We start from the raw sequence: 11,489 nt of genomic DNA, 5'->3' as shown, positions 1-11,489 counted from the left end.
CTACTGTGTTTCTAAATGTCCTTATGTTCTTATTAGCCTTGTAAACATCTCATCTGCTTTTTTATTATTATTATTTTTCCTGTGCTTTTTTTCCTTTTCTTTTTTCCTTTTTCTTCTTTTCTTCTTTCTTTTTCTTTGGCAAGGTTTTGGTCTCAGTCAACTCCCAGAGCAATGAGTTTCTCAGGTTAGTTTTGCACTGTGTGAGGAAATCTTTTCATTTACACAGCAGATTTTTTGTATTAATCATCCAGATAGCATTTTCTCTAAAACCACCTGTGTATCTACTCTTTGTACCTTTCCAAGTAGCACTTCCTGCCACACATGGCCCTAGAATAAGCCCATTATGATTGTGTGAAATTTAGCAGGTACTATGAGATACAAATGAGAAGAGATAGGATGTGTATCTTTTGCCTTTCGCCCAAAGGATAAGGCAACCAGGAACATTAAAGAAACAAATCCTGAAGTTCCAGACATTTTGATTTTTTTTTTCTTTTGTGGTTTGAGATTAGTTCAATTTCTTTTCTTATGTGCTCTGGGAAATTCAAAACAGATTTAGATGTTAATTAACCCAATGTAGTTACATTAACCTGCTCGTTTTTTCCAGGAAAAATATGAGACACACCATGCAATCTTATGGTTTTAGTAGCCAGTGAGTCAAGTCTGGAAATTCAGCACACATGAGTCAAAGAGATTTCAGGTTTCTACAGAGCATCCAGTAAGGACGATGTTCAACCAGCAGTGAACAGGCCTCTGTTGTCTACACCACATGGCTCATGGCACATGATTAATGAAACAAAGTACATCCAGGCTAGGTTACCTTGAACTTCTGCCATGTTATGCTTTAGATAGGGTTGTCCCTTGCAAAGGCTTGTCACAGAAGTGTTCCCCACTGAGAGACAGTGTCTATGTCTTTCCCTGTGTATTTACCATCTGCTTGTTCCAGCACAAGGGTTCTGCTGAGCTTTAGAGAATAAGAATTGTAAACCATAACAGACCAATGGCCCAGCAGTCCCTAGCCTGGATCATTTCTCAAGCTCTGGAAAGTCAGTACTTAAACACAAGAGATGATGAAAAAGAGTGTAGAAAGTCTCTTGTACCATCTTGAGCAGAACCAAGGCTGTTGGCCCTCCTTGGTGAGCAATGTTTGGGTGAAACAGGGAGAGGCTGAGTAGGAGACCGTGATTAGACTTAACACAAGAGAGCCTCTCTGCAAGATTAGTTTGGCTGTTGCATTGACGAAGAGTCTGCAGGCCAAAATCTGCTCATCAAGCTAAAGATGGACACTTTGGCTGTACAATAAAAAGCCCCTAGGTGATCTGAAGATGACAAGAGAACGATCTTGTCTTAAGTATGCAAGAAAAGTAGGAACTAACTCATGGAATTAATTAAATTTTCATATATTTCCTAGTATGTTTCATACCCAGAGGGATGGTGCCACTTTTAGGAAAATAATCTTGTAATGAAAATCCCCTGAAACTGCGCAGCCTGAGGTGCATTTTCTCATCTTCATACACTGAAGAACTGCATAGGCTATATCTTTTCTACAGAGTTAATTCGGCTGGGAGACAGACTCCCAACACCTGAGTTATGCCAGTCTAGACATGAATTATTTCCCCGAATGGCCACATTGCATCTTTGCTGTTTTGCTGTTTGTGAACTTCCCCGAGTGTGTCGGAGGGAGGAAGGATATTGCGTACTTTTTTGTGTTTATATACCCTGGGATTCTTTCCCAATCTCTTGTGTCAGATGTGGAAAACTTGTTTACTCCAAGAGAAGGCTTTTGGAAAAGTCCTGAAAGATTTGACTCACTCGTGATTGAAGCTGGGTCCTCACTGCAGAGCGGGTAAGTTCCAGCCCATGGCCAGATGGGACCCAGACTTCTTATTACCCTCCTTGGGGCTTCTGGCCTGAACTGAAACCACCTCCCAAGCCTGAATTCAGTTTTTGACACATGTGAAGTTGGTACCCTGGAAATGTACCTTTTGTCCTAACTTTCATTTCAAATGCTAGATATGCCCAGGCAATCGTGACAGGCATCATGGAAATGCTGTCTTCACAAAGACATTTTGTCTTCAAAAACATTTTCATTTTACACCCAAGTCTAGCCGGAGGTGAATTCTTTTGTTTAATGAAGAGCCACAGCTCCTTTGGAACAAAATGTTCTCCTGTAAGCCGTGTGAGATGCTGGTTTTATTGAAGAACAGTCCTGCAGACCAAGACAATGCTGTACTTCACTACCCTTTTCGAATTACCACTCTGTCATTTCCCAGAGGAACACGATCGGCCGACCACTAAACTCAGCTTTAAGATCTTATGCCCAATCTAAATGAGACAGAATGAAGCCCTGGAGAGATTTCAACCCTTGCTTTGTTGAAACAGCATTGCTTTGTTAGGAATGTATTTGCCTTTGTACTGGGGAATGAAAATGTAGCCCAGTGCCCAGTTTTGAAATATATAAATACAGTGCTTTTGGTAATGTAGCATACATAAAGAGATCCATAGCATATGCTCTTTCTAAAACAGCCCTTTTTCTCGAGATCTTCAATCAGTTTTGAAACCTTCAACCCTTGAGCCTTGTGACAGATTGGTGAAGGAGGAACATATAATTTCTGTGCTACAAGCTGACATGGTGACCCAGTTAGGAAATCTGTAGCAGATTTGAAATGAAACCCAGACCTGTGCTTGCAGAAGTGAACTCAACCTTCCCCCACATCCAGTTCAGTCACACAAGCCAGTAGGCACAAAAATGTTCATGACACCCATTTACAGCTCCAGTCAGTGGTCACCACTGCTTGGCTCCCAGGTCTTCCCTGTGCTTTACTCTAATACTCTTACTTTATGAACTGTGTAGATCCAGGGATATGATCCAGGTCTTTTCACCCTATGGTTGAATCCTGAGCTGGCAACAGTTGGACAATTGAGACAGTTGGACTTCTTCCTACCCCTTCTCACAAATTCACTGTTGCTTCAATGCATCTTGAGGCAGAGATTTCATAAACCCAGGCCGTTGCTTTACCACTAACTGCATATGGCACAACACCTTTTTCAGCTGCGTACCAGCAGTCAGAGTATTTGGGGTGCGATGTACATGACAAGGATGGAAGAACCACACTAGGAGCATCCCAGTCCCTCATCCCTTCACCTACTCACACTTCCCACCACGTGTCCTCCGGAATAAGTAACTGGAAGAGACATTCTTCCACGTGGAGAGCAAACAAGCACGTCAGTCCCGCACAAACAGAGGCACTCTTGTCTCTCCGTCTTAGTCTGTGTCCTTTGATTACCACAGGTACCAACCTCCGTCTGATATTTTGGGCTGTGTAGGGTGGGCTTGGACGCTTGCTGGGTGGAGGGAGACACCTCAGCAGGGCAGGACAGAGTGATTCAGCCACTCCTCGCTCTGAGTCAATATTTACCCAGTGGCTCTGGGACTGGGGGAGGTATGGTATCTCTTTGCGGTCACATTCCCAACCTCCTGAGCAAGGTAGCCAGAGCTGCCAGCCCAAGAAGGTGCTAGCAGCCTTCTCCTGAGAGCATGCCCTCTTTTTTTTAGGCTGCATTTTGGATGCAAACTGGCACACGGCGGCCGCATCTCTTTTTCTTTTTCTTTTTCTTTTTTTTTTTTTTCTAATTGTAGTCTGGAGTTTTCCTTAATGGGACAGAGAAGTCTTTGAGACTGGAAATGTGCTCTTCTCTTTGTTTCTGGTAAGACATAACACTGGCCTCATGGGACCACACTCCAACAGGGATATTTTAGTTCTGCTTGGCTCAGCTTCTTGCTGGCCCACGGTCTGATTGCTATTTGTCACTGGGACTGCAAGTGCTGGGGAACAGAGGCTGCCCTCACTGCGGCTGCTCCAGTAGACTGAAGCCCTGAATTTGGCTGGTCTTCCCAAGCATTTCCATAAGGCAAATCCTAACACTAATTTCAGCTGGATGCTGGATGCCTTGCTCACATTCCTAAAGGGCAGTATTGTGCTGCTTTTGCCTTGTTCTCCATGTAAAATGTTTTGCTAGATTTCACCCTGGGGGTTGTTGCATCCTGCTGGTGGATGATTATATTCCTCTGTTTGAGAGATTGAAGATAAAAGAGCATTTTGACACCCCTTTAGATAGATGGGGATACTCTACTGGTCCAGTCCCAATATGATTTTGTGAAGGTGTTGAGTTGAGAGGTTGGCCTCATTTACCAGTGTAAAACAGGGATAAATCCATTGGCATCAGTGTCATTACACCAACGTAACCATGAGAGAAGAAGAAATAGGCTTGCAGGGATTTTGTTTTGTTTTGTTTTCTGGAAGGGAACCATGCTGACTGTAAAGCCAGAGCAAAATTATTTTTAAATGAGAAAAATTTCTTTAAGACAGATCAGCCCCTTAAAAAGAGAGACAAATGGAATGAAATGTTCAGAAAGTCCTGTGGTATTTGGGAAATAGGTCAGTTTGCTGTAAAGAGAGCAGTAAATAGCTAAAGCCAGGATAGTTGCAAAAAAAGAGAAAAACCCAGAAAATGAAGTTGCTTATGAATGACATTATCAAAACTTCTCACAGCACAAGAGATGAGATCGTAGAGGTAAGTTTATTCTCAGCACATGCGTGGAAAAATGTAAACCTCAGTAAGAACCACTGAGTAAACCTGAGAAAAGAAAATGACTGTGCCTGGAAATGTTTAGGGGATGGTGTTTGTCAACTAATGAAATGAGAGGCTACCGTTTGCAGCTTGGTACACAGCTAAGACGTACATAGAATAAGTCCAAAGAAGGAGATATTTTTTTTTCTTTTTCCCCAGTAAGAGGAATACAGGGAAATTTTGCTCTGTGCTTCATCTGCAATTGATTTTTTTCTTTCCTAAAACTTGGTGATTACTGAGAAGAGAAAGTTTGCTCAGTGTGGCTGGGCAGGGGGTCACAATTACTCATGCCACCAGGTTCCCACTTGCCTTCAGGTTTGTTGATTTTGATGACAAGCCTTTACCACTCGGTTTCTCAGTTGTGTCAGCAGCTTTCCCAACAGTGTAGTGATGTTTTTTGTGTTATGCTCTGCAAACAGGGGAACAGCTCAAGTCAAAAAGCACACTACGAGATCATAGTTCTGACTTTAAGCAACCTCATGGTTTGACTAAGTTTTCATCCAGCCTGATAGCTTGGACTTATCTCTAATAGGAATACACAGATATCTCCAATAATATGTTTCAATGGAAAGAGGAAGTTTTCTAAGGACACAATACATGGACCTTTTTGGGAAGGCTTCTCTCTTCTTCTCTTTTGGGAAAGCTTGCCAAGAAGCTTTTCTCTTTCATGGGGGACCTGCTTGCTTTACATGCGAGACTGCCTTAAAAAGCAGGGAGAGAGGAGGGTTCTGGCAGCATCAGGAATCTTCAGCACGCCACGAGGAAGAAAGACCGGAGGGTCAGCTGTCTTGTAAAAGGAAGGCTGCTTGATTAACTTTATGGAAAGAAGCCGGGCTGTAAGAAGTTGCCATTTTGTCTTTAACAAGGACTGTGATTTGAGACTGCAGCCAGCTGGGTACTCTGTGCTAGCCCAGGACTATGAGGACACCAAGGCCAGAAGCTTGGATGCCACCAGGGGTGCAAAGAGAGACAGGCTGGTGAGGAGGCAATGTGGAACAGCTGAGGTGAAGCTGCCAAAGTCTGTAAGTGACTCAATGAGCAAACTCACACAGGATCCTGGCTTAGAAGGGAAAGAATTAAGTCCTCCAAGGCAAAAAAAAAACCCCTAAAACCTACAAACCAAACCAAAGCAAAACCAAACCAACAAAAACCTCTGCATCCATCTATACATCTGTTCCATAGATGTTGATTATATTGCCATAGAGACAGGGAGCCCATTTTGAGACAAGATTGCCTCTCAGTCTCTCTGGGCATTGTGAAAGTGAATATGCTTTTGGGAATGACTACAAGAACCTCAAATCATCCCTGCATAGCTCACAGTACAGCTAATGCTTTTGGTGTAATAGCAGCAGAGGTTTGGAACAAAACACACGGTCCAACACACTGTGTACAACGTCAGGCGGAGGTACTGCACTTGGCCAGTCCCTGTGACATTATAATTAGAGATGGGGCTTGAATCAAGCATCCAAATGTGGAGCAGTGCTGTGAGTCAGCTGAGACGCGTGCACCAACATTGTCATTATCCTGAATTTTGTCATTTATAATAAAATCCAAGCACTGTAATCTGCAGGACATTCAAAATTTGGGTTGAAAGACAAGCCCAAATTTGGTGTTTATTCCTGCTCTCCAAGGCTCAAAGTCAGTAAAGTGTTCAAATTCATAGCTGGGAGACTATGGGACTTCAAAAGCTGCACTTGTGAAAAACCTGCCTGAAGTTGAGCTTTCCAGAACAGAGATAACCCTCAATTGTTAGAACACCTCCAGATGTCACACATCCCCCATTGGGGACACATCCCCAATTCAAACACCCTTAATATGACTTTAAGAACATAATAATTTAAGCTCCTTGTCTATTTCTGAGTAGCGTGGCTCTGATGAGAGAAGAAAAGTGAATCTGTCACAGAAAAAAACCCAGCAAACAAAAATCTCAAAGAGGAAATGGATTAAATGATTTAAAAATATGTAACCAAGCAGTGGCAGATGCCAGTGAAATATAGCATTTTAGGGTAAGATCTGCCAATCCTGTCGAGCACACCATGTAGTACAGCTCCCTTGCTCAGTCTGATGGAGTATTCCCTGCAAAACAACTTGAGCTAAAGGTGAGATGTGAACTGGCATTCAAAACATCCTGGTTCATACCAATTTCTTTGCTGGTGCACTATCTGTCTGAGAAAACATAGTCAATAAAGGCAAATAAAAACATTCAGACTTTCTGGCTGGTTATGTCAGGTTTTGAAAACTTTTGGGGCTGATCATTCTCAATGCAATTGGATGCATCAGCATTTGGCCTCTACACCTCTTTATTCTGAATTTTGCTTCCTTCCATGAACCTTGAACTCCAAATGTTTTGTGGACAAGTTTGTAAGCAGTTTTGCTAACTTTTGCCAATACTTAGAGCTAAGGAGTGGATGCGTTCCCTTTTCCAGCGCTGAACTAGATTAGTTTAGCAAACTTGCAATTCAACCTAAATATCTGGTAAAATCTACAAAGAGATTTTTATCCACCATGCAGTAAGAGTGGGATCAGCTCCTAAAGTAACAAATTTTAAGAAAACCCTATGAGATATGTTAATCAAAGGTGGACCTGTACTCTTATCTTAGCACCAGTAACCTGAAACAGTGGTGCTTCAAGGTTTTAGGGACTAGTTTCTCCACTTCCTACTGCTTTTGATATTCCTTACAACTGTACCATGATCTGCTGATAGATAAATAGCCCCAGGGCCGTACTCTGCCATCAATTACACTTACAAGTTTAAAAAATGTGCTAGCAAATCAGAGGTCAAATTCAGTCAAGAGTCAATGAGACTGAGAGTAGAATTTGGCTTAGAGATGTAAGCGCAGCATTTCCCCAACACACACAACACAGTACATTTCCCGGCATTTGTTCTTCCTGCAGGAGGAATGTGTGTTTTCATGGGTTTGAGGTGAATCCAGTTACATTTTTCTCATGATGAAGAAATGCAGGAAGCCCATGTCTCTTTGATGGTTTGGCTCTATCTTCTATAGATAAAAAAAAACCCTGTATGATTTGCTGGTGATAGTTTTCCCTCATTATAATAGAATCTCTTGCCCACCTGGAGTATACTTAACTATGATATATGATAATGTTAATTTTATTTCACATGAGGAAGAGGATGTACTGCCTATGTCTTCTGGAGGAAAGAGAAAGGCTGACAGGTGGAAAATCTTGAGCCATTGTACACTTCAGTGATTCAAGGGCAGGTAAAAGAAGAGCCAAAAAAACCCCACCTGATTTTAATTCCTGGTTGTCTAATTGATTTGGTGGATGATTTCTCTATCGGAGCCAGAGTCCTCAAGGCACTAAGAGCTTTGTCTGAATGAGAATTACTATTTGCTTCATAATTTTGCTGTCTCCCAAATTTTTTCCTCCCAAATACAGTAAGGATAATTCTTCCCTCACACTGGCACCACAATTCATAACTCCATGTTTGCAAAACTCATTACAAGTTCTGGATGAAAGGTGTTAGAGAAGTGCAAACTGGATTTGACACAGTTTTTATAGAGAGAGCTTTCGAGGTTTCGTCTGATTGTCGACATTTTTGGAGATTAGTCAGCTTTTCAAAAGGATTATGCAACGTGAAAGGCTGCAATAGCAGGAGGTTGGGATCGGTGAACCAGAAGTTTCTTCCAGTCCTATGTTCCTGGAGGATTTTCCATGTCATACCCAAGACTTTAAAGACTACTTGTGTGGTCTGAACTTTATACCTTCAATACACACTTCCCATTGAATTTTCTTGTGGCATCCATTTAACGGGGTAGAAGTAGGGGAGGGATTGGGCCTCTGTGTAGAGGTAAGAGAAAGCATTTGCCACAGGGATGGAGAGCACCATACAAGCTAGCTGACAGCTTGGAAAACTGAAGTGGTCACACAAGTCAAGAAACACCTCAACAGACACAAGCAGCCTCATCCCTCTGGCCCCGAGATCCCACCTTTAGAAGCATCACTGGTGTAACCACTGCCTGTTCAGTCCTAGACCTCCCTTCTGAAACCCAACAGCGAGTAGCAGTTATGATGATGGTTTTGTGGTGTAGACACCTGTCCATATGAAACTAATCTGGGACCACCAAGCTCATTTTCTTGTGGCAATTTACCAGCTTACCATATGGTAATGATTTTTGACAGCCACTGTCTTGGGCTGGATTAAAATTAGTGATCCAGTGATGGAAAATGTTTGGGTCATGGTTTTAGCCAAGGCCATATTTTACCCAGCTGGCAAGTAGGTAGCGGTGTTGCTTCCCAGTGCTGGGGCAGGTATGTGTTAGAGACTAATTCAGATAGTCTCACAGCCCCCCACCTCCAAGCCTATCCCATCTAAGAAAATCAACAGTTTCTGATGTTCAAATGTGCTTTGCCAGCCAAAGTGTCAACCGCATGCCACCTCCAAGAAGGCCACAATTCAGTGGCTGCCCATCAGACCAATTGGTCCGTATTTATAAAGTGCTTTGATATCCCAGATGAAAGGACAGTATATAAATGCCCTATTCATTTCGGTTACGTACAGTAGCAGCAAACAGAAAAATCATTACCCACAGGGTTAGGAAGGCGTATTCCTGTTTATTAATTGAAGACCACATAAAGAATGCTTGGTTAAAGTGTTCCTTCTGGAGTGGACATTTCAGTGCCGGTCCAGTGAATGAAAATAATCCTGAAAATCTGCATGGGCAAATGGCATAAACATGATGTTTGCAAAACTCAAAGCAAAATTCTCCTTAAAAATGCAGCGAAAAACTTCTTATATGGGACTAAACTTCTTACACACCAATAGGAAGTGAGGTAATCAATCCTTTGCAAGGTCAGGACTACAGTGAAATTATTATCCTAGCAAAAAATAAGTTAGGAAAAGAATAACTGCTAGTTGGTGAGCATCAGCTACTCTGCAGCTTAGTATCCATCCCACTAAACCACCCATGGCTTCACTGTACGTCTACGTTTCTTCTCTTTTATGCATACAACTTTGGGTTTCTAGACCTGTATTCCTCACATCTTTCTCTGTGTATCTTTGAGATACATGACCCTCTTGGTTCATTGGGAAAGTTATGCTAAATAAAACCTCTTCTGTCTGTCATCTCAGTATTCAAGTGCTGAGTAGATACCCATTCACAGTCCCTGGGAGCATGCAGTGTCTTTCATAACCATAAAAATAAATAAATTACAAAGCAGAAAGGAGATAAGGCACAGGTTTAGGCTGCCTTTTGAAGATTTATTAAAACAAACTGATACTTCTTATAATGTGCATGTAACCAGAATACATAATTGACAATGATAATCATTAACAGGTACTAATGTTATTTCAGAACAGAGGACAGAACGAGACAGACTAAACCTCCGTGCATGCAGCAGAGGAAATCCAAACTGTGATAATTAAATGCAAATAAAGCCTGGGGGCAAAAATTCCTGGTCTCTCTAAGATAAGAGAAATATATTTCTACCATCTATACTTCATTTATTTCTCTTGAAGACTCTAATTTGTTTTTAAGCTAATAGATCAAACATTCTTGTCACAGTTCATACAACTGTCTCAAATATGTGAGAAGTACCCGCCAGGCGAGGACCACCAGCAATTTTTATGATTTCTTTACACTACAAATATTTGGCAGAACTGAAATCACCCAATAAAATAAACCTGTGGATTCATCTGCAGTTTTAGACTCTCTCCAAGTATTTTTTGGACTCCTTCCCAAAATAACTGATGCTCATGATATTCCAATATCAAATGAAAATATGTCCTAATTTTCATGTCTCACTACCACCATCTGTTATTAAAGAGAAAGTCATTATTTTTCTAGTGGGCCAGGTGGCTTGGAGACACCCATGTGGCCATGAGTGAAGCTCTGGTCCAGCAGTACTTGTGGTCCTTCATGCTATTGGGTTGGTGGGATTCAGTTGTAATGTGAAGGCAGAACCATAGAGCAGTGGTGCTGTAATACCATTTCTTCCAGTACCAGCATCAGCTGTCAGTTGGTGCCCAAAGGGCTGCCAGCACTGCAACACAGGTGTCCCTATCTCTCCAGGAGAGAGGAAGCTTGAATTCAATTATGTGCAAGAATGGCTTTAGGGAAAGGTTCAGGATCCTTTTTGGAAATGCCTTAGGCAAAAGGAATAGATTAAGAAATTGCTGTGTTTGAAAAGTCTGTCCAGCTCTATTGACATTGCAGAGGTCTTCAGTGAAAGCCACTCAGCAGTACACAAATGTTGCAGACACTTTTGCGAGGTTCAGGTCAGCTAGCTCAGCAAGTCAATAGCTGAGTTTTATAGACATTCATCTCTTGATATTATATCCATGCATTAAGTATGAGAATAATGTGTTTCTCCTCCAAACCAAAGATAATTTATAAACCATTCCAACTTTCTGCTTCTACCTTGCATTTGACAACCAAACCACATCACCATCTATCCACCCCACCAAGGCATCCCAGAGAGCCATTCCTAAGCAGCAGACATGGCTCTTCCCCATTCCTGCAGCTATTTCTCTCTCCATAGATCTTGAGCTGTACAGTTTTAGCAAGTGCTACTTGCAGTATGTCTTGTAAATCCTACAAACCACTATCAAATCTGGTGCACAGTGTCAATTTTACATGCTTTCCAGCAGAAAAGAGCATAGCTTTTGTTTCTACCAGCTTCCTGGCTGTAAAGTGGCTTAAAGGTATTAATTTTTAGGGCTGTCACCCACTCTGATTTTGGTAAAGAACCCTAATTTTACGAGAGGCTTGTCTCACACCTTGTTAGATGAGCTGGCAGACTGGCTAATATTGACTAGATGGTGGAAGAAAAACCTCATTATTGGTGTAATGCTGAATTCAAACACTGCTGTTTCCCATGGATGGAAACGGTATCCTTTT

This window comes from Mesitornis unicolor, unplaced genomic scaffold (genome assembly GCF_000695765.1).
Source record: "Mesitornis unicolor isolate BGI_N332 unplaced genomic scaffold, ASM69576v1 scaffold2284, whole genome shotgun sequence".
Lineage (NCBI taxonomy): Eukaryota > Metazoa > Chordata > Aves > Mesitornithiformes > Mesitornithidae > Mesitornis > Mesitornis unicolor.
Note: the sequence above shows the minus strand (reverse complement) of the source record.